Genomic DNA, 27,561 nt, shown 5'->3' on the forward strand with positions numbered 1-27,561 from the left:
TATTTTTGTATGTTCCCGTATAACAAAGGTAATCTCGCTAGACTCCATTACATAATTAAATTGCCTTCGTTTATGTTTGGAGAATATGCATATCCATAAGCACAAAGCAAATATCTTCAGACAACAGACTTTCTGTTTCAGGTGCTTCCTTATTTAAATGACATTACCACATTAAATTATGTTCTATATTTGTGTTGAAATTTAACCCAGCAATTGATTAACATCAATTCATGTTTTGCCTCCGCAACCTCTGCCCCTAGTTAATTGTAAGGAGATGAGAACAATCTACCTCCACTGCAACCAAGCCTCTATCTGTTTGCCTGATTTGACCCCACTGATCACCATGGTGGCTGCTTTATGCAGATTCTGTTACACAACCATATTAAATCTTCTATTCTTACTATGGTCCACAGGCCTCTGGGGGTCCGGTTGATAAGCATACAATAAACTTATCAAGTTCATCTCCCCATCAATGCAATAAATGTTCCATACAGCACCAATACTGTTTGAAAAGGCTTGATTCCTGTTCAGGTTCCTTATGACTATGTCCTTCAATGGCGTATTGAGCCCGTACTTTGCTTTCTGTTTGCTGCTGGTACGGAAATATAAAGATTAAACACAATTCATTAATGTTCAGCTTCTCTCTCAGATATTCATGCAGCCATCTTTACAGCTCCTTGTAAACCTATAGTTAAATATATAGGGGTATATTGCTCTTAGCAGGTGTCTACAAGAGTTACTGTATTCTCATTACAGGACTGTACAGTATGTTGGCAATATATTGACACTCTCTTTACAGATGTATCCGCTAGTGTCTATTGCCCCGTCCCAAACATGACTGCAGATGCTATGTTTAACTTTTTCTCGCTCTACAGGTGTGAGAACTTAGCAACTTTTATATATATTTGACATGCATGTATAGGCTTGAGAATCAAGGCTTTTCCATGCATCAATAATCGGAAGGTTCTCTCAATGATTATCTATTTATAACACAATTTTTTCAGATATAAATCTAGCTGCACGTTGCACAATAGTCTGCGTCTTTCCAAATATATTTCTCAACCCTAGTAAGTAATGCGTGAGCGCCGGAGAAAACTAAAGGGGTTAGCACACTGGACGCATCTGGTGAACGACATGGCATGTTCTAAATTCTAAACAATCATATGAATGTACGCACACCTCCGCTGATCTGAAGGCTGCTTAAATTTCTGCAGCACCACGAAGCGCAACTCGCATAGTTTTCCATTAAATTAGACCCAAATCATTATCAAAGGACACAGATTATTTTCTTAGCCATCACTGTACGATAAATTGTGTATATGTTTTTTTTTTTACGCAGCCTACATGTATTTTCAGTTAAAAATATTTATTTTGTGGTTTGACAGCTTGAATGAAACACATTAGGCTACATACAGAGACATTGCAAATAAACATTACCATTTCCAAATATTCAGTTTAAGCAGTTACACCAGTTCATACACTAACCCACAAACTCATCAACGTTACTTTGATCATTCTTGAAGAAGTGGGAAAGCTAGTAATTTCTGCGTGTATAGTATAGTCATTTGCTCCGCATCTGCTTGTCCTGTGTGCAATACCTGTGCCTGATCCTATCCACAACTAGCTTCAGTAAATGTTACTTTACCCTCTTGTGGTAGCCCAAAGCTATTACACCAGACTGCATTAAACTGAAGGGCAACTGTCAGTGAATTGGAAGCTCACAAATTAGGCTTCCAATTTAAATGTTGGCTCATTTTAATATATTATGCCTAAAATATATTGATTAAATAGCATGCTGAACAATAATCAATATAGCGATATTTATGACATTCCTACTTGATCCTGTGATTCTACCCAACAACATAATTAAAACATCTCTATTGCTCTACTTCCGTCCCTGTTTTATAAAGTGTATGCTTTAGCAATACAAGGTGTTTCCTCTACCAGTGTAAGTGCAGCCCCTCAGCTGCCGTAACCCGCAGTTTGCCATGGACCAAAGTCTTTTTGTATTTCACTGAATCCCAATAAAGTAACTCTAATGTTTCTCTGGTTTAAGGTTTATCTTTATCTGCCTAATTTGCCGTCTCTACAGAAACACAGTTTGCTCCTTCCGCAGGGGTATCATCAATATTTCTTTCAGCAGGTGCCTATATGTAAAATTATCTTCCATTCTTTCAACAGGATTGCCTGCAGGTTTCTTTACTGCTTTCTCTATAGGTGTCCTTCCAATTCTTGACAGTTACTTCTCAAAGGTGCCCACAGATGCCAAACATTTAATTGGTCTCCTTTTATAGGTGTATTCGACAAACAAATAAAACAAATCCAGGTTTTAACCATTATACCTCTTATTGTATTATCGCCATGAAATAACAGACAAACCCGACCATTCATTCAACAGGATTCTGTCTTTTACTTAACTAAATGTTTACATATTTTTTTATAGGTATCTGTGAGTGTTTCACCACTGCATTGGCAGCGGTCAGCCTGCTGCTCCTTTTACAGCCATCTGCAGATTTGTCTACTTTCTCCACAGGTGTTTTTTCTCAGCATAAACAAGCAACCTCCATGCCAGCTACTTCCACCACGTATCCAAGGCAACAACCACTTAATGACCTGTCCCAGAGTTGCTAACATTTGTCAAACCCAGTCAGTCAGACTTATTTAATAACACATGGACATCCTTTTGCTTGACCAATTAGAAGGTACCCACTCTCACCCCTAGTGGTCAAGTTTGGTATGGGAGCTGAACAAACATCTACACAGAATCATCGCAGACATGCTTGCATCGTGATGGGTGGTCATTTAAATGCCTCAGCACAGCCATGGTAGCCATGTTTAATGCCTCCCACAGTTAAATGTTCCCTACATTTTCCTCACTTTTCAGATGAGCTTAATTAAATCTCGGCTCAACCTAACATTTTAGGCTTTACCTTCCCATAGGCTTTTGACAAATTTCAGGTCATAGTTATTGCCTGCTGCCTGGCTTTTTTGCCCATCATCTGAATAAACTTGAGCATTTCTCAACTTTTTGATGCTCTCGGCTGCTCTCAATGCTTGTTCAGACACCGCTGTCAATCCTCCACGCGAGCGTGGCACTCGGCTCCCACAGGAATTAATTAAAAACATCCACTCTGCTCCACTCACCACGTGCCATACTGCCAATGATTCCGTTCGCATGTGTCGTAAGAGCGCATATGCGAAGAAAGGTTGGCCGATTTATTAGTTAAGATACAATAGAATGCCATAATATCAATACCAGTCATATGGTTTTGCACAAATATTCTTTGCCAACAGCACAACCACTACCAGCAACAACAACAACTTCAACAACTACTACTCTAGCAACAACAGCAACAGGTATTAAGTGTACAACACACTGAGATATACCACAACAATGATGAGTATTACAGTATATTGAGGATTGGTTCTTAAATGTATTTATGATACAATAGAATGCCATAATTTCAATACCAATCATATCAGTTTTAAAGCTTAAATTTGGTTGTTGGCTTCATCCAGATCATGAAATATATATAATGAAATTACTTGAAAATGTTTGATTGATTGTTATTTGGTTTTGCACAAATATTCTTTGCCAACAGCACAACCACCACCAGCAACAACAACAACTTCAACAACAGCAGCAGGTATTAAGTGTACAGCAAACTGAGATATACCACAACAATGAGTATTACAGTATATTGAGGATTGTTGCTTAAACCTATTTATGATGCAACACACAGATAATAAAATTGCACCCTTTTTTTACAGTTATTAATATGTCAATGAGAATAGATGAAACATTTGATACCAGTCTCACCAGCCCTACAGAAGAGAAGTACAAAAAATATGCAGATCATATTCAGTCAGCAGTGAGTATTTCACATTTTATATATATTAAATGTAATTTGTTTGTGTAAAATGTTTTTTCAAAAATAAATTTGTGCTTTTTGGAAGATTATAATTAAAATAATTTCAGTTCAGTTAGTACAACTCTCTGAGTATTTATAAAAGATTTTATTAATGTAAATGACACGAGTAGGTTTGGTCTTGGCGGACTAGATCTGCTTTGCACATGGTGTTGCTGCTGCTTGATATTAGTCTGAATGCTGCTGCTGTAAGAGGAGAGAGAGATCCTGCTACTGCTTGACAAAAGTCAATATGCTGCTGCTGTTGGAAATGTGCTGCATCTGAGACAAGAGAAATGCTGCTGCTACTGAACAAAATCACTTAATTCTTAAATCATTTATTTTTTATTTATTTTAACTAAAAATTCAAATGAAACTGGAAAAAAAAAATTAAGTGCAATTTAAATGTGTGGTGTTCAACTTTTTTGAAAGATGGCTTTACAACAGTTGTGAAGGGCAAAAAAAAGAACCTGCTTCATCTTTGCATTCTCTGCCGGTCGGGTATTTCATTGTCCGAAAATACATCATGTGTGTGAATAAATTCGTTTTGTTCCCTCGATACGGGTATAAAAGGAGCTGGTATGCAACCACTCATTCAGGTTTTATGCTGAGGAGCCGAGACAAGGTCCGGCCATTTCAGCGAGTAGTGGGCACCGGACACAGCAACGACAGGGCTGGGTCTGCCTCCTCCTGGGGCAGCGCTCGCAGGTTCACCACCTGGTCCCTAAAAGGGGTCGTGGGAACCTTGGGCACATAGCCCAGTCGGGGTCTCAAGATCACGTGAGAGTAGCCCATAACGAACTCCAGGCACGTTTCGCTGACAGAGAACGCTTGCAGGTCTCCTACCCTCTTGATGGAAGTGAGCGCAGTCAGGAGGGCAGTCTTCAAGGAGAGTGCCTTAAGCTCAGCTGACTGCAAAGGCTCAAAGGGGGCTCTCTGTAGACCCTGAAGAACTACAGAGAGGTCCCATGAGGGAACGAGGCACGGTCTGGAGGGGTTCAGCCTCCTGGCGCCTCTCAGGAACCTGATGATAAGGTTGTGCTTCCCTAAGGACTTACTGTCCACTGTGTCGTGGTGTGCTGCTATAGCAGCAACGTACACCTTCAAGGTGGAAGGGGACAGCCGCACTTCCAACCTCTCATGCAGGAAGGAAAGCACCGATCTGACTGTGCATCTCTGGGGGTCTTCCTGTCGGGAAGAACACCACTTAGCGAACAGATGCCACTTAGAGGCATACAGGCGCCTCGTAGAGGGGGTCCTAGCCTGAGTGATCCGCGGGTGGTAGACCGCTTAGGTCTTCCGCGTCCCGTCCATGGGCCAGACATGGAGATTCCAGAGGTCTGGTCACGGGTGCCAGATGGTGCCCCGTACCTGAGAAAGAAGGTCCTTCCTCAGGGAAATTCACCGGGGGGGGGGGGCTGTCACGAGGAGTGTGAGGTCCGAGAACCACATCTGGGTGGGCCAGTAGGGTGCTACCAGGATGATCTGCTCCTCGTCCTCCCTGACGTTGCACAGAGTCTGTGCAAGTAGGCTCACTGGGGGAAACGCATATTTGCGTAGGCCAGGAGGCCAGCTGTGTGCCTGCACGTCTATGCCGAGAGGTGCCTCGGTGGATTCCTGGGAGGCGAACAGATCTACCTGTGCCTGTCCGAATCAACTCCAGATCAGCTGGACCACCTGAAGGTGGAGTCTCCACTCTCCCCTGAGGGTAACCTGCCATGAAAGCACGTCCGCTGCAGTGTTGAGGTTGCATGGGATATGAGTGGCTCACAGCGACTTGAAATGCTGCTGACTCCAGAGGAGGAGATGGCTGGCAAGTTGTGACATACAACAAGAGCGCAGACTGCCTTGGCGGTTGACATATGCTACCGTTGCCGTGTTGTCTGTCTGAACTAACACGTGCTTGCCCTGGATCAATGGCCGGAAACCTCCGCAGGGCAAGCAGAATTGCCAACAACTCGAGGCAGTTGATGTGCCAACACAGCCGCGGGCCCGTCCATAAGCCGTTGGCTGCGTGCCCCTTGCAAACAGCACCCCAGCCCATTTTGGTGGCGTCTGTTGTGACCATGACGCGCCTGGAGACCTGCTCTAGGGGAACACCTGCCCGTAGAAATGAGAGGTCGGTCCAAGGGCTGAAGAGATGGTGACAGACCGGCATGATGGCCACGCGATGTGTCCCGCGGCGCCATGTCCATCTCGGGACTCGAGCCTGAAGCCAGTGCTGAAGTGGTCTCATATGCATCAACCTGAGCGGGGTGGCCACCGCTGAGGATGCCATATGCCCCAGGAGCCTCTGAAAGAGTTTCAGTGGAACCGCTGTTTTCTGTTTGAATGCCTTCAAACAGGTCAGCACCGACTGTGCATGCTCGTTCGTGAGGCGCACTGTCAATGAGACTGAGTCCAACTCCAAACCAAGAAAAGAGATGCTCTGAACCGGGAGGAGCTTGTTTTTTTCCCAGTTGACCCGAAGCCCTAATCCCATGTGCACACAACATGTCCCGAGAGTGAGCTAGGATTAGCCAATCGTCAAGATAGTTGAGAATGCGAATGCCCACTTCCCTTAACGGGGCAAGAGCTGCCTCTGCGACCTTCGTGAAGACGCGAGGGGACAAGGACAGGCCGAAAGGGAGGACCTTGTACTGATACACCTGACCCTCGAATGCAAACCGCAGGAAGGGCCTGTGTCGAGGTAGAATCGAGACATGAAAGTACGCGTCCTTCAGGTCTACCGCCGCAAACCAATCTTGATGCCTGTGTGTCTGTGGGAGTGGCATGCAAATACCACTCGCCAATTTTCATTTGACTTTTATCAAAGACCAGAGGTGTCTCAGGCTCCTCAACGTCGAGTGAGTGACAGATAGGGAACACAAAACTCCATAATACGTTGGTTAATGGAGAAAAATAACCTTGGGAGAAACCAGTCTCACTGTGGGGGCCAGTTCCCCTCTGGCTAAACAGCATGAATATAATGCCAATATTAGTTATTTATGTGCAGTGAAAGTCATGGATTAAAATTTGAAAATTAAGTAAGTGTATAGGGCCGGTGTTTAAACAATGATTTTTTTTATGAATTGTAAGATTAATGACTTATGTCTTTGAAGTTCATCCTGGATTAACTAGAGAAGTTCACATAGATGCATTGTCCTCTGTTAGTTGGCTGATGAATGCTATTGTTGGCAATTAATCGATCTATGTATCTATGTATTCCATTTTAAGAGTGTAGTCCATCATTAGACCAAGGTGATCGGTGAAGTGCATCGCAGTTAAACTGGCATGTCATTTCGGTGAGGTCTACCCCAAGTCCAAGGTTCAGGCAATGGCCATCGTAATTGACTGAAGTGATGAATGGCTTGCACCGGCTGCATTTAGTCATCATCGCTCAGAGATATGTAGCAGTGGAGTCCGACACCAAGCAGGAACGGAGCTGGATCTGGCCTGCTCTGGAAATTTTGGGATATGGATCCCGAGGTTGAGACAGGGTAACAAATAGAATAGTATTAGCATAGATGCCATTACATTTTTTTTCCAGAATTATAGATCATGATAAATGTTTCTTGTTATGGCAGACCTTACTAAAGCAGCCTAATTGAGGGTTGATGGATAAATTATGTGTATGCCTAGATAAATAGATGAGATTTAGTCTAGACTTAAACTGAGTGAGTGCGTCTGTGTCCCGAACAGTATTAGGGAGACTATTCCATAGTTTAGGAGCCAAATAGGAAAAGGATCTACCTCCTTTTGTGGATTTTGATATTCTAGGAACTTTTAACAGGCCAGAATTTTGCAATCGTAATGAACGTGATGCAATATAGCATGGTAGAAGGTCACTTAAGTACTGCTGAGCTAGACCATTCAAAGCTTTGTACATAGTTAACAACATTTTTAAATTAATATGAAATTTAACAGGTAGCCAATGTAACGACGATAAAATGGGGCTAATATGATCATATTTTTTGGTTCTAGTCAGCACTCTGGCTGCTGCATTTTGAACCAATTGAAGTTTATTTATTGAACTTGCTGGACATCATCCCAGTAATGCATTACAATAATCTAGTCTTGAGGTCATGAACGCATGAATTAGTTTTTCAGCATCAGCAACAGAGAGCATGTGTTGTAACTTAGCAGTATTTCTGAGGTGGAAGAATGCTGCTCTACAGATTGGCATCAAATATAACACCTTCATTCTTCGCTGTAGAAGACGTTGTAACAGTATATCCATTGAGAGTCAAATTATATTTTATCAGCTTATTTTTAGAGGTTTTTGGTCCAATAATTAGTACCTTTGTTTTGGTGGAATTAAGTCCATCCAATCTTCGATTTCATTTATACACTCTGCTAATATGTAGAATTGAGAAATTTCATTGGGTTTCAAAGAAATATAGAATTGGGTATCGTCAGCATAACAGTGGAAACTTATTCCATGATTCCTGATAATATCTTCCATGGGAAGCATATACTGTATAAGGAGAAAAGCAGAGGCCCTAAAACTGATCTGTCAGAGAGCGAGAGTAAGACAGAGACCCAAGAGCAGAGGAACAGTTCAAAAGGATTTATTTGCAATAAATGATAATGTTAAATGTGCTGGTGAAGACTGAAGATCATGGCTTTGTGAGCGCTGAGATCAAGTTTACAGAAGACTGCAGGCAATAACTTTCCTGACATGCGGGCAGAGACGAGGAATCCTCTGTTGAAGGTTTATGAGTGCAGAGAACAAGCATACAGCAAGCTGGAAGGTAACCACACACACAACACGCAGGCAGAGACGAGCAATCAAACAGATACACGAGACAGGACCAACTAGGCAGAGAGAGCGAGGTTAGTTGCTTACACACGCTAACACAAATCATTATTACATTCACTAAACTACATTCAAAAGTCCAGCAAAGAACATGACACATGAGGGGATTAAAATAGGCAGGAACAAACAAGGAACAGGTGCCGCTTGCCAGCTGAAAGTTGGCATGATCAGCGTTCCCATGGAAACAATCAGGGTTCCCATGGAAATGCTGATTCTGCATGCCAGTAGCACCTGAAACACATAAGGGAGAAATGTAAACACGATTTGACTGAAACAAACAGAACATGGAGCATGAGTGTCCAGATACCAACACAGACAGAAACCGAACCATACAGGAAGTCAGGATCCAGACACCATGCTCCGGACACGAACAAGACCGACCGAAGAGTGCACGGCGGTAACTCACAACCAGACCTGTGCACTCACACAAAGAACATACACGAAACACAAGACATGGGATGATCATGTCACGGTTCCGTCAGACAAAAACCCAACCTGACAAGGTGACAGGACCATGACATGATCCCTGTGGCACCCCATACTAAACTTTTGTTTAATTAGACAATTCCTTGTTTACATAAACTAAGTGGTTGCAGTCTACTAAGTAAGACTTACACCATGCTAATGCAAGTCCACAAATGCCAACATAATTTTCAAGCCAATTCAAGAGAACATCGTGATCTATGGTTTTGAAGGCAGCACTAAGATCTAAAAACACTAGAAGAGAAATGCAGCTGCGATCAGATGATAAGAGCAAGTCATATATAAGAAGTCGACTATCTATCTATAGTTGAAGTCAGAAGTTTACATTCAACTTAGCCAAATACATTTCAACTCAGTTTTTCACAATTCCTAAAATTTAATCGTAGAAAACATTCCCTGTCTTAGGTCAGTTAGGATCACTACTTTATTTTAAGAATGTGAAATGTTAGAATAATAGTAGAGAGAATGATTTATTTCAGCTTCTATTTCTTTCATCAAATCCCCAGCGGGTCAGAAGTTTACATGCACTTTGTTAGTATTTGGAAGCATTGCCTTTAAAATGTTTAACTTGGGTCAAACATTTTGGGTAGCATTCCACAAGCTTCTCACAATAAGTTGCTGGAATTTTGGCCCATTCCTCCAGACAGAACTGGTGTAACTGAGTCAGGTTTGTAGGCCTCCTTGCTCGCACATGCTTTTTCAGTTCTGCCCACAAATCTTCTATGGGATTGAGGTCAGGGCTTTGTGATGGCCACTCCAATACCTTGACTTTGTTGTCCTTAATCCATTTTGCAACAGCTTTGGAGGTATGCTTGAGGTCATTGTCCATTTGGAAGACCCATTTGCGGCCGAGCTTTAGCTTCCTGGCTGATGTCTTGAGATGTTTCTTCAATATATTCACATAAATTTCCTTCCTCATGATGCCATCTATTTTGTGAAGTGCAGCAGTCCCTCCTGCAGCAAAGCACTCCCACAACATGATGCTGCCACCCCATGCTTCATGGTTGGGATGGTGTTCTTCGGCTTGCAAGCTTCACCCTTTTTCCTCCAAACATAACAATGGTCATTTTGGCTAAACAGTTACATTTTTGTTTCATTAGAGCAGAGGACATTTCTCCAAAAAGATCTTTTGTCCTCATGTGCACTTGCAAACTGTAGTCTAGCTTTTTTATGGCAGATTTGGAGCAGTGGCTTCTTCCTTGCTGAGAAGCCTTTCAGGTATTGTCGATATAGGACACATTTTACTGTGGATATAGATACTTGTCTACCTGTCTCCTCCAGCATCTTAACAAGGTCCGTTGCTGTTGTTCTGGGATTGATTTACACTTTTTGCACCAAACTACATTAATCTCTAGGAGACATAATGTGTCTCCTTCCTGAGCGGTATGATGGCTGCATGGACCCATGGCATTTATACTTGCATACAGTTGTTTGTACAGATGAAATTTGTACGTTCAGGCATTTGGAAATTGCTTCCAAGGATGAACCACAATTTTTTTTCTGAGGTCTTGGCTGATTTCTTTTGATTTTCCCATGATGTCAAGCAAAGAGGCACTGAGTTTGAATGTATATACTATACTCAACAGAGAGACTTGGTGCATATGTTGATTGAGGTAGGATTACTTGTTAATGCCATTATGGAATCTGGGATAAGTGACTGCCATGCTATAGACTGCTGGACCAGATTTGAACCTGCCATTGAGGAGGATGAGAAGGAAGAGGGGGAGCGGGGAGGCGCGGATTAAACATGTTCACTCAAAGCTTCTTTGTAAAATTTACTTATTTAAATGTGCAAAAAAAAAAAAAAAAGTCACATTTTTGTGTGAAATCTAGTTATAATGTTGTGAAATATAGTTATAATGTTGTTATTAATAATATATAATTGTCCGCAATTAGCAATTATCAAAGTAAGCCTACACGAACTTGTAAATTGCATGCACATATTGCGTAGTGTCATTTTAAAAGGGGTTTAAAAAACTATTTCAATTTCTCAAATATACTGTAGGCCAGTGTTTCCCAAACTTTTTTCTGACAACAATTCTACAGCACACCACTATCCCAAATAGGCTAACCATCGTCAATATTTTTCATTTTCAAGAACTTAAGTTGTCCATGTTTTCTGTCCGTCTTAGTAGCATGTTTACTTGTAATGTTTGAAATTCGGCTATGCAAAAAACAAAAAAAACAAGTCACATAGGTAGGCTACGCTGTGTGAGGTCACAGGTGGCAAGAGCGCTAAATAGGTAATGAAAACACAACAAGTTTGCTTCTTTTCTAATTTGTAAATTTGTTCTTGCAATGCCACAACAAATTACAGGGATGCAAACTCATGAGGGGCAAAAAAGGTAAGACAATCACTGGTCCACGAACATTTTTTCTGGGGATATTTTTTTTAAAGAATAAGCTAAAAGCACCAATTCCAGCTATTTTAGTGATTCAAGTTTATTCAAGTTTACAATTGTGCAGAATTAGCTGCAAAATAAAGAGTATTTTGGTGAGGCTTGCTTCTGTTTCACAAATTTGTTCAGTTTTATTAACTGATTAGTTCGGTGACCCCTTCTGGAAATGTCACTAGGTGGCAACAAATGAGCATCTTATGTGGTATGAGTGAGTCAGTGAATCATTTTGAGTCGTTCTTGACCGAAATCTACCAAGAGACTTTATAGTGTTTAAGCATTAAAAGAACAAAGGAGATCTATAGTCTTCCTTCAGTCTGAGCATTCTTTTTCATCCAAAAAGACAACAATAATAGTCTAATAATAGTGAGTTTCAATAACATCCTTACCTTCTCCTTTATTAAAACTTGCATGGCTACAAATCTACTGACTTCAGTATAAGAATTATAAACACAAAGCAGATCTACGGTATCATTTTCCTACAGTAGCCTATTTAAACTGCTGAGCATAGCTTTTATCAGAAAAGACCACAATAATAGACAAATAATAATAATTTTGAGTTTCAATAATGTTCTTTTGTCATTGTAAAGCCCATTTCACATGAGTTGAGTCAAGGCGTCAATGCTCCGTTTAACGCCAGCATCAAGCACCGCATTGCCCTCCACATGACAAGAGTTGCAGAAAGCGTCACAGGGGGCGATTTTACCACGTAAAAAAGTGGGAGGTGTTGCACAATTGAAAACATGTATTTGGAAGAGAGGAAAAAAGCTTGCAGTTGCTTTGATAGCAGAAAGTAATAAAAGGACTCATTTATGTTTAGGTCTAAGCGTTTTCTTGGTGAATTTAAATTAGTTCAATAACTGGGGTCTCTGATATTCGTAAACGATAAGGTAATATAATTAAAAGAAATTATGAGACATTCAATGTCTCTTCAAAAATTTGGACAGTTTTTAAATATGTCTTATTGCTTAGTACTCTCAAAGACATTATTGGTGAAGCAAAAACGTGTGTGTGAAAAACACGTGTAAAATGGCATCATTTCATAGACTTCAGTGTATTCTGCAGCGCTGACGCGAGTCACATGAAAGACCCTTAACGCGTATAAATATCAGTCACTTTTGCAAATGAATCATTGCTCTTCGCAATCACAGAAGTGACCGATTATGGTTTCAAAATGGCGAATTTCTCCAAAAGGTTAGGATTTTGGATCCCTGAAATTATTTATTTTTCATGCATTTATTTATTTTGTGGAATTTGATATTTTTCCACAGCACACCTGACAATCTTTCACAGCACATTAGTGTGCCGCGGCACAGTGGTTGGGAAACACTGCTGCAGGCTACACTGATTGCTAATTATACTTTACAATAAGATGCATTTTTCCATTAAAGTATAACATACACCGATCAGCCACAACAAAAACCACATGCCTAATATTGTGTAGGTCCCCCCCATGCCGGCGAAACAGCGGCAACCATTCTGAGATGCTATTCTTCTCACCACAATTGTACAGAGCGGTTATCTGAGTTACCGTAGACTTTGTCAGTTCGAACCAGTCTGGCCATTCTCTGTTGACCTCGGTCATCAACAAGGTGTTTCCATCCACAGAACTGTGCCTCATTGGATTTGTTTTGTTTTTGGCACCTTTCTGAGTAAATTCTAGAGACTGTTGTGCTTGAAAATCCCAGAAGATCAGCAGTTACAGAAATACTCAAACCAGCCTGTCTGGCACCAAAAATCATCCATGCGATTATCTAAGCCAATCATGTGGCAGCAGTGCTGAGCATAAAATCATGCAGATACAGGTCAGGAGCTTCAGTTAATGTTCACATCAACCATCAGAATGGGAAAAAAAATTGATCTCAGTTATTTGGACCGTGGCATGTTTGGCTGATCGGTGTATGTATACTTATAAATGTATTACATTTATAATTATTCCCCGCCTCCAGTTAACTGCATTACGTTGTGGGAAACAGTATCCCATGCAGTGTCCTTGGATGCATACATCAGATTTCAGCAATGTAGTAGGTAATCCGGGAATTCCATGCATACACAGAATTCACATACATTTCAAAGTATACACATTGCATACTACACATATACTAAGAGTTGTATGGTAGTATGCCATTCTGAACACAGCTGCAGTACCCATCTCAGTGTGCTTCAGGAGTTTTTAGCAGGTTCTGGCAAATATAGTAGGTCATCTGGTTATTCATTGCATACAGAAAATTTGCATACTATGCACAGAATACATACAGGATACTGCAGAAATAGTAAGAGTAGTATGATAGTATGTGGTTCCGAACACAGCGATTGTTTTCTGAGGTACTGTGACAGACGATTGCATAATTCCAATTTTATTTCTGATGATTTCAATTTTATCAGTAAATAAATTCTTTAAGTCATTACTATTGTGCTGCGACGGAATATCTGGTCAAGTCAAGGATTCAATTCTTACCAATTTAGACACAGTACTGAATAAACACCTAGGATTGTTGTGGTTATTTTCTATGAGTTTGCTAAAATATGCTGACCTGGCAGCTTTTAGTGCCTGTCTGTAGCTACAGACACTATCCTTCCATGCACCGCAAAATAACTCTAATTTTGTATAATTCCACTTGCACTCCATTTTCCAAGCTGCTCTCTTGAGAGCATGAGTGTGATCATTGTACCATGGGGCGAGCCTTTTTTCTTTAATTTTCTTTAATCGAAGGGTGGCGAAAGTCCTAGAAGCCAGACATCTTTAGTGCCAACATGAATTACAATTTTAGAAAATCTAAGTTTAGCATTAGCCAGCATTTGTAAATTTGATCTGATGTCAGACGCCCAAGCCCCTGAAATGCATTTAACAATAGTAGCTGGAGTCTCTATTTCCACGTTCCTTACAATATAATCTCCTATAACAAGGGCACTTTCAACATGACTCTCAGTGGGTGCATCACTGAATGTGGAGAAACATTTGGAAATCCTAACAGCAATAGGAGAGTGGTGTCGCTTTGCTGAGTATGCCACCAAGACGTCACCCAAATGCCCTGCTGCGGGGGCTCTACAGCTGGAACCAAAGTGTGTGTGTTTGCTCACTGTTCTACCCGCATCCGAAACAGTATCTACCGGCTTCTCTTTCTCACTGACATCCACTAGCGTTCGGATGCGTGTCTCTAACTCATTAACCTTCTCCGTCAGCCTGATTAATTCCTTACATTTATCACATGTAAATCCCTCAGTGCTGACAGAAGAAGCTATAGTAAACATGTGACATGTAATGTGACTTGCCGCAGTTGTTTGTTGTTGTTATGGTTGTTCTTGAGTGGCGAGGGTTTGAGATTAATGTGAATCGCTCACGTAATTGTTTGCTGTTATTGTGGTGGTTCCACAGTTGTTTATTGTTGTGGTTCTTCTTGGGACACGTGGGTTTGAGATTGATGTAAATCCCTCACGCAATTGTTTGTTGTTATGGTTGTTCTTGATAAGCAGTGCTTTGACATCAACGCAATAATCTGTGTGACACAGAGGAGAAAATGGGTGCGCATGGTAAAATGCACTCAGTTTTAAGTATGATAAAAATAGAAAGAAAATGGACACGAAAAAATGCACACAGCTGAATCGCAATAAGAGAATAATGAGGGAGAAAAATTATGCATGCTGAAAAATGGGAGAGATTAAAGATTAAATGCTGAAAAACGAAAGATAAGCAATGTTAAAAAAAAACTAGCAGGCTACAAACACAGACTCGAGCTTGGTGCCAGCAGCAACAGGAACAGGAAATGACGAGCAACATCCTGCTCCGAGAGTGCACCCTCATTCTTTCAACAATTAATGGTTTTGCATATTTTAAGTTCCTCTCCCCTGCCATCATCGTTGAGCGGGATCTGACGGTTTGAGTGAGAATCTGTGCGCCGAACTGCAAGATGGGTCTTACGCCAAAGGAAACTATTCTATCACTACATTCAAATACATTCTTATGCTTCCACTTCTTCCCGAAAGGCTCAGAATGAATACGCGTTTTTTGTCAGAAAGACTTGTAGCATTACGTCTTCCATTCACTTCAGGCATTTCATCCAATCATAATCCAGCCTCTGCTTACTAAGCTACGCCAGATGTTCTTCATCGCTCTTTAAGCCAGCACTCGTTTTCAACCCCCCATTACCCCATCACCACCAGTTATGGTCCTGTCATTATATAGGGGTAAGTTCCTCTCCCCTGCCGTCATCATCTTCTGGCACGATCTGACGGTTTGAGCGAGAATCTGAGCGCTGAACCGTAGGACGGGCTTATGTTGAAGGAAATTATTCTGTCACTATATTCACATTAATTCTTATTAAGTCTTTTTGGAAGAAGGGTGCAATTCCCTGATTGGTTTACATAGAGGCATGTCAGGAACTGAATCTATTGGCTTGCGCCATGTAGAGTTAAGTCAAGTGATTTTTTATTTCTATAGCGCTTTTCATAACAGATGTCATTTCAAAGCAGCTGTTCAGGTAATTATACTATAACAGAAAATAAAGCTGTAATGTCTTAGTCATCATTGTGATAGTTGTTCAAATGTGATTGTAGATTGTGCCTTATTAAGTAAATAATATTTGTATTTAGACCCCCAGTAAGCAAGCCAACAGTGACCGTGGCAAGGAACAAAAAGCTCCATAAGATGTTGATTAATGGAGAAAAATAATGTTGGGAGAAACTCACTTTGAGGGCCAGTTCCCCTCTGGCTAAACATCATGAATTTAATGCCAATATTAGTTATTTATGTGTAGAAAAAGTAATGGTTTAAATGATTAAACCAAGTAAATGTTAGGGGCCAGTGTTTAAACAAAATGATTTTGTATGAACTGTAAGATTAGTAAAAGACTTTGAAGTCCATCCTGTATAAACTGTGGAAGTGCAAGTTTCCTAACCGAACTTAATAGGACATTTACATCAGTACAATACAAACCAGAGTGAGAAGAACATGATTCCAGTTAAATATGAACTCTTGACCTCTAGAGGGCATTCATGCTTTTTGTGTTATGTGAAGTGTACTTTATGTTTTTTAATATTCAATAAATGTTTATCCAGTTAATCCATGACACCCATTCATTCGATCTAACCAATCAGGGTGTTGAAATTTTTTTTCCTTATGTATATGTAAGTGTAAGTCGTGCAAACATCCAACATCAGACTCTTTATTGTCAGCACTTTTCAGTGTAACAAAACATTCAACACCGCTGCTTTTCAGCAGCATGAACACACATCAACAGGGTGCTTTCCAGCTTCCCAGACACACAGCTTCGTTGAATCTCTCTCTCTCTCTCTCCATGTCTCTCCCCAACTGCAGTTCTCATCACGGCTTTATCTCTCGCCTGTTAACGCTGTAATCACCCACAGCTGGGCGAGATAATCCGCTACAGGCGTCCATCCCGGCCTCTAAATTGTTTCTTTTATGCATGTGTTAATTTCTTCTCATTGGTGTAGTTTGTGTTATGCTCCTTAGGGCTGGTAGCATTATAGCAGACTTCACAATTAACGCAAAAACCAGCATCCTTGATTTAGTATCAGCAAGAACCCAGATTTCCGCCATTCTCAAGGAGGCAGGAATCACGTTAGCTGAAAATGCTTTTGCTCAAAGTGGTAAGTCGGTGTTTATTCTGAAAACATTTACATTCCTTAGCTCTGATCTACTTTAAATGTAGCGTGTTGCTATTTTGTGTGTGTGTTTGTCTTTCCTGGGATTATTGATCATTGATTGTTCTGTTGCTTGTTATTAAGAGCATGTGGATCCCTTGTAAAAATTTTGACAGTATCACCTTTCCCTTAATTAAGATAAGAATGATTATATGAGTTCAAAGCACTCTGTACTATGGCTTTTACTTTCAGAAAACATAAACCTGTCCACCACAGTGAATATATATCCTTTCCAAAAGATGGAGCTGAACTGTGAACCTCTTATTTCTCCTGTTCCGGGAGAAATAAAATGGATAGTGAATGAAAAAGATCCTGCGCTAGACAGCACAAAATACTCCATTGTAAATAACAATAGGACTCTCATTGTGAAAAATGTCAGCGAGATTGACAATGGTGAGTCACAAATTATTTATATTCGCTCTGTCTATGATACCTAACCTTACATCAGGGGTTTTCAGCTGGTTCTGCTTAAAGACCCAACTTTACATTGGAAATCAAGTGGCGACCCAACACTGTACCAAAATCATACAAAAGTGAACAAAAAAGATTTTGAAGTCAAACATTGCAATGTATTACAATTACCATGACCTGAGCAGGCTTAACAATATGCAATATTAATAAAATGACATATGCTGAATAGGAAAATTTAATCTGCGCGAAAATACCATAGATTATGATTGGACACAACAAAAGATAAGGAAAATGTTTCCCACCCTTTTCAAAGTTGATGAGCCTTATTTAGCTTATTTAACTAGTATGATAAAAATAAAATGATAATTTTATTTCATTAAGTAAGTAAAAGTAACTATCTTTTCTCATGATAGGAGTTTTGTTTCACATAGCAGATTACTGTGAAAGAGTGCCAAAATTTAAGTTAATTAACTTTCTGATGATGCTACAGTAGAACTGCCTATAGGTGATTTGCTTTCAGCTTTAGCTGAAAAGATGTTAATGCTAATTTGTATGCTGTTTTTTTGTTTTCACTTGCAGGTAGATACTCCTGTATCATGCAGAGGAAAACAATACCTTACATTATATGGCAAAAAATAGATATTAAAATACGTCCTAGTATCATAGTGGGTAAAAATGGCATACAGTTTCAGTGTGAAAACCAGACTGTCAGTCTGACATGCTGTGAAAAAGACTACAAAATTGAGTGGTACCCAGTTCCTAATGGTGATAAAGTGGATGATTCAGGTTGTTCATACATATTCAAATAAACGTTTTTGAGTACAGTTATCAGATGCAGTGGAAAACGTAGTTAAATGTGACATGCTCTTTTTATGTTTTTCAATAATCGTATTAACCTTTTTTTACACAGTCAGAGCTTGGCTGCAGTACATTACATCATAAAATCCTGAGCAGAAACTGTGGGGTAGAAATCTTTAAATGTCGACTCAAGGGCCTGGCAGACCTACAAGGTTATTATTATTACACCAATAGTGTAAAAGTTCGGACAATCAGCGGAAGTGAGCTTTATATTTCTTACTATTTACATAATTATCAGCAAGTTCCTGTTTGTTTCTGCCATATAACAGCCAAGCCACTATCAAGATTGATATGAATTACATCTGATATGAAATATACTGTATATTATATACAGATTTTTTAGATAATATTATGTACAACAGAAACTAACTTTAGACTTTCCTTTTTTTATAGACTTTGTTTTTCTGAAACACAATTAAATATTTTATTCCAGACTTTGACTGTAAAGATGGTTCACTTGGAGTTGGAAATCAAGGTGAAATTGTGAAGGGACCCTGTGAAAAGGGCAAAGAAGGCATTATAACTTATAACTGCCAATTGGTAGCCGATACATAGAAATGGATGCCGATTCAGGAGAACTGTGTTCCTCAAGTCATCAAAGATCTTGAAAGGAAAGCTAAGGTAATCTATTGATCATGTATTATCAAAAATTAATAAATAAAGAAAGAAAGAAAAAGAAAAGAAAAATAGATTCAAGCAGCAGTTAACAGGGTTCAAGCGTTTAAGGGTCTTTAAGTACATTTGCAACAGATATTAAGTTCTAATTAATTAATTGATTGCTTACAGTCTGTTAGCACCTAAAACAATGATAAAGTGCCTTAATTTTCAGAAACATTAGGAAGCACAGAGATATAGCATTTATTATATTCCTGACTGTTATAGCCAAGAGGCAGAGGTGTGCAATTTTTTTCATGTGACATTAGATTGAGTTCCTACATAAGTGTCCAAAATTTTGTGAAAATGTCTCATTAAGTTTAAGAGTTATAACCATTAAAGTAAAAGTTGCCACGTCCATTTTGTACCTTTTGGTGTACCGTTGTAACGATGAATCGAAAGTTTGAACTTTTTTTGATAATTATTGATATTGGGACTCCAGAGAATCTTTCTGCACTGGTTGGAACATTTTTCAGGATAGAAATTAAATTGGAGATAGAAATTTTGTTTGCCTTGAGCCAAGGATTCCAATGCTATAAAGCACCTGCACTACAAACAGTCAGGAATTAAGGCCCAAAACGTGGCCAATTGGGGTGAGTCCAGGCGCCTGTATTACCATCCCACGAAGTACCATGTCTCTAGGCCTTACGGTTTGGTCTCCACGATCAGTTATAACAGAGAGTAAAAATAAAAGTGAAACCCTACACTTACAGTAGGGTTTCAGCACTTTGTGTTTGAACCCCTAATCAATTTGAATGTTTCTAATCTTTTTTTTTTTTTATACTTTGGAATCAAGTTCTTGGCTGTGGAGGATATTCCAGAGTTTGTGACTCAGCTCAGTAAAGCTACTGTGCAGAACAAAAATGAGATCATACAGTCTACTGTCACTGTTAAAACAATCGTTGACATGCTCTCCAAAATTGCTGATATTTCACAAAACGTTATCATCAGTAAACCTATGATGGAGGTATGTGTATTAAAGGTTTTGTGTGTGTGTGTGTGTGTGTATTGTATGCTTGTGTATGTTGCATCCATTGACTTTAATACATATAGCCTATACAGTGTGCAGTGTTTTCTTAGTAATAGCAAAAGATAATGCTAATCTTTTCAGTTTCTAGAAGTCATCAGTTATATTAATGCATCGTAAATCTCTCATGAAACAGCCACTTTCAAGATTGATATGAATTAAATCTAAATATACATATCTGAACTATTCATATTTGTGTCTAATATTCTCAAAATTGAATTCAAACTATTACCTAGATACTGTATATAATCCAATTGTGGCCATTTTATTCACATTATAATAATAGCACATGCATTGTCCCATCTGATTACATACATTTTTATACTAACCATTTTTTTCTATATAATTTCCAGAATTTTCTAAAAATAGTGGACATCATTATATCGGATCAAACCAAAGATACATGGCAAAATTTGACTAACAGCAACATGACAGAAAACACCAACATTGAACTTCTGCGTGCTATTGAGGCTATAAGTGGCAATCTCTCAATTGACGATTTTACAATAACTGAAACATCCATTCAGCTGAATAGAACTACAATAAAAGCTCATTCTATGGCTTATCTCAACTACCAAACTCAACTCTTGTCGAGATACCACAGGTTCTTCAACAGACCCCCATAACCATTATTGTCTTCACAAAACTTGACAATGTCCTACCTACTCGTAATATTAATAATGACAATAGCAAATCTGGTGTTCAGATCAATGGAGATGTGGTTGTTATTAAGCTTAACCAAACAATTAACAACATTTCTTTTACTTTTGACATTACGAATGAGTCACTGAAAAATCCTCAGTGTGTCTTTTGGAACTTTGATCTGAACAGATGGGATTCCACTGGATGTGAAGTAAAGCCCTTAAATGAAACAGGCAAAGTTACATGTGAATGCAACCACACAACCTCTTTTTCAATCCTGATGTCACCATTTTCCATTAATGCCTTGTCTTATATAACTTACATTGGTGTAGCTATTTCAATGGTGAGCTTGATTTTGTGTCTCTTATTGAGATGATAGAATGGAAACTAACAACAAGAAATGACACCTCCTACATGCGGCATGTCTCCATAGTCAACATTGCCGTGTCCCTTCTAATTGCAGACATCTGTTTTATCATTGGAGCTGCAATTGTACAGCCAGGTCAGCCTGTTGCTGTGGGTCGCTGCAGTGCTGCAGTTTTCTTCATGCACTTCTTTTACCTGGCTCTTTTCTTCTGGATGTTAATTTTAGCACATTTGCTCTTATACTGCACTGTCATGGTCCTGTCCCAGATGTCAAGGGCCAAAATGTTAGCCATTGCCTTTATAGTCGGTTATGGTGCACCTTTGCTCATAGTGGTCATCACTGTTGCATTGACAGCTGGAACTGAAAAATAAATTGCAAAGACAAATGCATGCTGGCTGAACTGGTATGAATCTAAGGCCCTGCTGGGATTTGTGCTTCCAGCTTTGACTATTTTAGCCATTAACCTTCTGGTTTTGATTGTGGTTCTGTATAAGATATTGAGGAGAAGAGTTGGTGTCACAACTCCAGATGAGACACATGACCTAGTGGTCATTGTCAGATTTGTGGCCATTATGACTCCTATATTTGGTCTAACATGGGGATTTGGCATTGGAACCATGGTGTCATCTGTCTTTGGCATTCATGTGGTGTTTGCAATCCTCAGTTCACTGCAGGTACACTACAACTTGCTGTCCTTGTATTTTTTACTGTTTAGTAATGTTACATTTAGTGTTTGTTTTAAATGCATCCTTTAATGCAACAATAATACTGTAACACAATGCAAAAAAAATAAATATTCAATAATTATAACAAATAACAATTCATTATAAAGCCTCAAAACAATGTATTAAAATGCAAAAAAAAAAAAAAAAAAAAAAGTGAGAGAAGAAGCTATTTCCAATGTTTTATATGAAATCAAACCTTACTACAATTTAATATTTCCTATGTATTTGTAACACTTCTACAGGGATTCTTCATTTTGATGTTTGGAATGCTTTTAGACAGCAAGGTATGAACTGAATTTTGTAATTTGCAATTTGACTGGCTACTCTGGTTTGAACAAACGTATAAAGTTTACAATGCTGTATATATAGAATATACATTCTAAGTGTTTGATCACACAGTGCTGCAACAATAGTTTGAATAATTTTTACTCCTTTGCCTCTGCTAATATACACTATTCATTAGAAAATAAAAACACTATATAACGACATTTGGAACATGATTTTACTCTGTAAGAATAAAAGTTGCATATAATTTCTGATTTGATCAGAGGCTATGAGCACATTTCAACATGTTAACTGTGCTATAAACCATTTTTCACATCTATTTGTTGCAGGTTCGTGAGTCACTGGCAGGAAAACTGTCACTAAGGAACCTTAGATCTAACAGTACCACGGTAAATGCCAACAGAACACTGCACCTCATCCATGAGCTCAATATTAGTGCTATTACTCTGACAGTTACAGTGCATCCGGAAAGTATTCACAGCACTTCATTTTATGTTACAGCCTTATTCCAAAATGGATTAAATTCATTATTTTCCTAGAAATTCTACAAACAATACCCCATAATGACAATGTGAAAAGTTTGTTTGAAATCTTTGCAAATTTATTAAAAAAAAAAAATAAAATAAAAAAAATCACATGTACATAAGTATTCACAGCCTTTGCTCAATACTTTGTTGAAGCACCTTTGGCACCAATTACAGCCTCAAGTCTTTTTGAGCATGATGCTACAAGCCTGGCACACCTATTTTTGGGCAGTTTCTCCCATTCTTCTTTGCAGGACCTCTCAAGCTCCATCAGGTTGGATGGGGAGCGTCGGTGCACAGTCATTTTCAGATCTCTCCAGAGATGTTCAATCGGGTTCAAGTCTGGGCTCTGGCTGGGCCACTCAAGGACATTCACAGAGTTGTCCTGTAGCCACTCCTTTGTTATCTTGGCTGTGTGCTTAGGGTCGTTGTCCTGTTGGAAGATGAACCTTCGCCCCAGTCTGAGGTCCAGAGTGCTCTGGAGCAAGTTTTCATCAAGGATGTCTCTGTACATTTCTGCATTCATCTTTCCCTCAATCCTGACTAGTCTCCCAGTTCCTGCCGCTGAAAAACATCCCCACAGCATGATGCTGCCACCATCATGCTTCACTGTAGGGATGGTATTGGCCAGGTGATGAGTGGTGCCTGGTTTCCTCCAGACATGATGCTTGCCATTCAAGCCAAAGACCAGAGAATTTTGTTTCTCATGGTCTGAGAGTCCTTCAGGTGCCTTTTGGCAAACTCCAGGCGGGCTGTCATGTGCCTTTTAGTGAGGAGTGGCTTCTGTCTGGCCACTCTACAATACAGGCCTGATTGGTGGAGTGCTGCAGAGATGGTTGTTCTTCTGGAAGGTTCTCCTCTCCACAGAGAAATGCTGGAGCTCTGTCAGAGTGACCATCAGCTTCTTGGTCACCTCCCTGACTAAGGCCCTTCTCCCCCTATCGCTCAGTTTGGCCGGGCGGCCAGCTCTAGGAAGAGTCCTGGTGGTTCATTTATGGATGATGGAGGCCACTGTGCTCATTGGGACCTTCAATGCTGCAGAAATTTTTCTGTACCCTTCCTCTGATCTGTGCCTCGATACAATCCTGTCGCGGAGGTCTACAGACAATTCCTTGGACTTCATGGCTTGGTTTGTGCTCTGACATGCACTGTTAACTGTGGGACCTTATATAGACAGGTGTGTGCCTTACCAAATCATGTCCAATCAACTGAATTTACCACAGGTGGACTCCAATCAAGTTGTAGAAACATCTCAAGGATGATCAGTGGAAACAGGATGCACCTGAGCTCAATTTTGAGTGTCATGGCAAAGGCTGTGAATACAAGCCATGTGTTTTTTTTTTTTTTTTTTTTTCGTTTTTTATTTTAAATAAATTTGCAAAGATTTCAAACAAACTTTCACGTTGTCATTATGGGGTATTCTTTGTAGAATTGAGGAAAATAATGAATTTAATCCATTTTGGAATAAGGCTGTAACATAACAAAATGTGGAAAAAGTGAAGCGCTGTGAATACTTTCCAGATGCACTGTATGTTGCCAGATTATACATGTAAATATTTCAATTACAGAGCACTATTGCAGGACCATCATCAAGCGGACTGGGTTTGTTACATAGGAGAAGAAGTGAGTAAATTTTATATATATATATTAGTCAAAATAAATTCAATAGGCCACAATTATTGACACTAGAGAAGTATACCTTGAGTAACATGCAACGACTATTTTCAGATGTGTACAACGTGTCTGTATCCAGCTCTTTGTCATCAAACAACTCTATTGCCTCAGATACGTTTATGAATGCTTAACCGAGTTGGGCAAGCTACTCTAAAAATCTACTGTAGCTTGCTAAGCTACCAACTAAATAAAATGTATACTGCTACCTGTAAAAAAATCCATACCTCTTTGCACATTCCTGTATATCACAACTCTATGTGTATACAGTTCATATTGTCCTTTAATTTTGTGTCTAACTGTTGTATTTTTGTATGTACTGGATGTATTTATCTGAGTACTGGAAGCTTCTGTTCAGAGGCCAAAATTCTGTGTCTGTGTGTGTGAGCACAAAACACTGATTTCTGATGGTACTAGATGGCAAGTACCATGGTACTTTGATTTGTGTTTATATGGTGCTTCAAGGTAACTCAAAGAGTACCATGGTACTGATGTCTTTTCATAGGGTACTAAGTGTTTTGGTACTCTTTTAATGGGAAAATGTCTTTACCTGCAGTAGTCGTTCACAAGCAGCATTGTGTTGAACTTAAATAAAGACCTTCATCACTAGTAAATGATAGGATGTATTTGCAGGCAAGGCTGTAGTTTGTGGGTTGAAAGGTGGTAACGATCCTAGGGGCCCAAAGTTCCAGCGGGGCACACGACAAATTCAAAATTGTATAATTTTAATAGGGGCCTAAAGCAATATATATTCAGGGGGGCCATAATTACTTGCTATGGCCCTGTTTGTAGGTTTAGTTTCCCTTGATTGTGAAGTGTTTACATTGATTTCAATTTGTGAATTGGACATCTTTATTTCTGATTCAAAATGGGTACATGGCACAATACACTGCTAACTAATCAATAAAATAGCTTCAGTACTGAAAAGCTATTTGATTTAAAAACTAGCAAAGCTACCACCTCCATACTGAGAAATATAGTTCAGCTATTTGTAGTCAATCAACTGCTGATCACTTATGCTTAGCTATTTTATTAATTACACCTAAAAGCCTTTCATATTTGTTTTATACAGTCCAAATACAGTATAGGTAATCTGAATTTCTTTGTCACTAATTTCTGAGAAATGTTTCTATAATCTGGGATCATTTAAAAACAGGTTATACTGCAGATTTGATATTTTATTGAAGATGTATTTTAGTTAGATTTCATTAGATTAGTGACAATACATTACACACTTTTATTTATAACAGGATACTTGTATAAGTAAATGGGTCTAGAACAAATGCACAGCTTTGTTGAAATTCACTTTTCTATTCCACATTTTAAATGGTGTCATTACAGCTGTTGTGTTGTTCTAATCTATGATGTCTGTATTATTTAAAAAAAAAAAAAAAAAAATCTAAATTATTATTTATATATATATATATATATATATATATATATATATATATATATATATATATATATATTCTTAATAACAATAAAAAAATGCAAAACTTAATAAAATTCTGTAATCAAATCACCACATTATGATGAACATAATGGTGAACATAATGTTAGGCTTCAAATGAAATATGGAACAAAAGAAATCATCAAACATATAAATAACAACAATAATGAAATGAAAACTAAAAGAAATCTGAAAAGCACATAAATTAACCTATGCAGTTTTAAGCATATCTTTGAACAAATAAGTACTTTTACTATGTCTTATATTGATGGTAAGAGTATTCCAAGCAGCTGAAACATGATACAGAACAGTTGACCACAACACACAAATTCAAGCTTTTAAAAAAAGAAACATGGTATGTGATACCTGATGACTTTGTAAAAGTATACTATGATTCTTAGATCCAGTTTAGCCTGCACAGACAGCCATGTTAATTTTCTGTGCATTTCAAAAATGGACAATGAAGCACTAGTCTTGCTGCTCTATTCTGTACAATCTGAAGTTTTTTTAAGATATTTCTCAGATGCACTCAACCATATTGTTGGGCAGTATTCAAGGTGTGATAAAACTAGTGACTGCACCACAACCTATAAAACAGAAGATGAAACAAACAGAAAGCACTTCCTAGAGACAGCAAGGCCTTTTCCTATCATTCTTACAATGTGATCTATATGATCAGACTAGACAACAAATGATCAAGTTCCACACCTAGTAGTTTAACCTTTGTAACCTGATTCCCTGAAATGAGGGAATGAATGCTGAGTCATATGGCACTTTTCCACTGCACTTTACGGTTCAACACTGCTCGCTTTACTTTTCTGAGTTTGCTTTTCCACTGCAGTTTAGTGCCACCTCAACGTGGGTGGGATTATAGGCTGATCATCATAGTTGCGCCACCTCTACTGCCGTGACATCATCTTAAACGTGACACAAACATTACTGACCATAAACAATAACATGACTGCTAGCTGTTAGCTACTAGCTCATTGTGCTGCATAAAGCAGTTGTTGCATGGTGATTTTACACAAGTGTAACAGTTAAATTGGCCTGGTTGTTTCAGAAGCAAGCTTTCCAGTAACTGGTCAACTAAATAAAGTTAAGCTTTCAAGTAGAATATTGAGTTAACGTAACAAAACGTACCATCCTCCATCATGGACTCCAATGCCGTGGCTGAGTCCAGGGCACTCTCCCTCCCATTGCTCGCCAGTCTATTGCCATAGATAGCGTCCATTTGGTCGAACCACTTCCACTCTCTTCTGGTTGAACCACTCTGTAGTCACTTTAAAAAAAAAATTTACATTTCCCTACACTGTTGGTAGGTCCTGTGGTAGCTGTGTGCGGCCAACAGCTGAGACACTTCCTGAAAGACTTTTCCGTTTCGCGTCGTTTCATTCATCACTAACGAGAGGAACGTCTGCACCTCGTTTATTGGAAAAAGTGACAAAAAACATGACAAACAAAAGTAACAAAAATGCTAGAGAGCTCCACACCGAAGCCATTTGCGGCGCCATCTAATGGCCATATATAATGGTAGTGCACAGTGCAATCTCTTCAGAATATTCGACTGAAGGGTGCAAGCAACACTCAACCCTTGTAGTGAAGATTCAATAGCGTGGGCAGCTTATGCAGTATTTATTCCCTCATTTCAGGAAACCATGGTTAAAGATGTAACCTTTTCGTTCCCTTTCAATTCAGTCATGA

General features: G+C 39.2%; 1 pseudogene; it reads left to right on the forward strand.

Moving 5' to 3' along the window:
* The window catches only part of LOC127432699 (adhesion G protein-coupled receptor F4-like), a 40,630-nt pseudogene extending 15,654 nt beyond the window's left edge, over positions 1-24,976 (forward strand).
* Positions 24,977-27,561: the final 2,585 nt, after the last annotated feature.

The sequence above is a fragment of the Myxocyprinus asiaticus genome, chromosome 42, assembly GCF_019703515.2.
Source record: "Myxocyprinus asiaticus isolate MX2 ecotype Aquarium Trade chromosome 42, UBuf_Myxa_2, whole genome shotgun sequence".
NCBI classification, from domain to species: Eukaryota; Metazoa; Chordata; class Actinopteri; order Cypriniformes; family Catostomidae; genus Myxocyprinus; species Myxocyprinus asiaticus.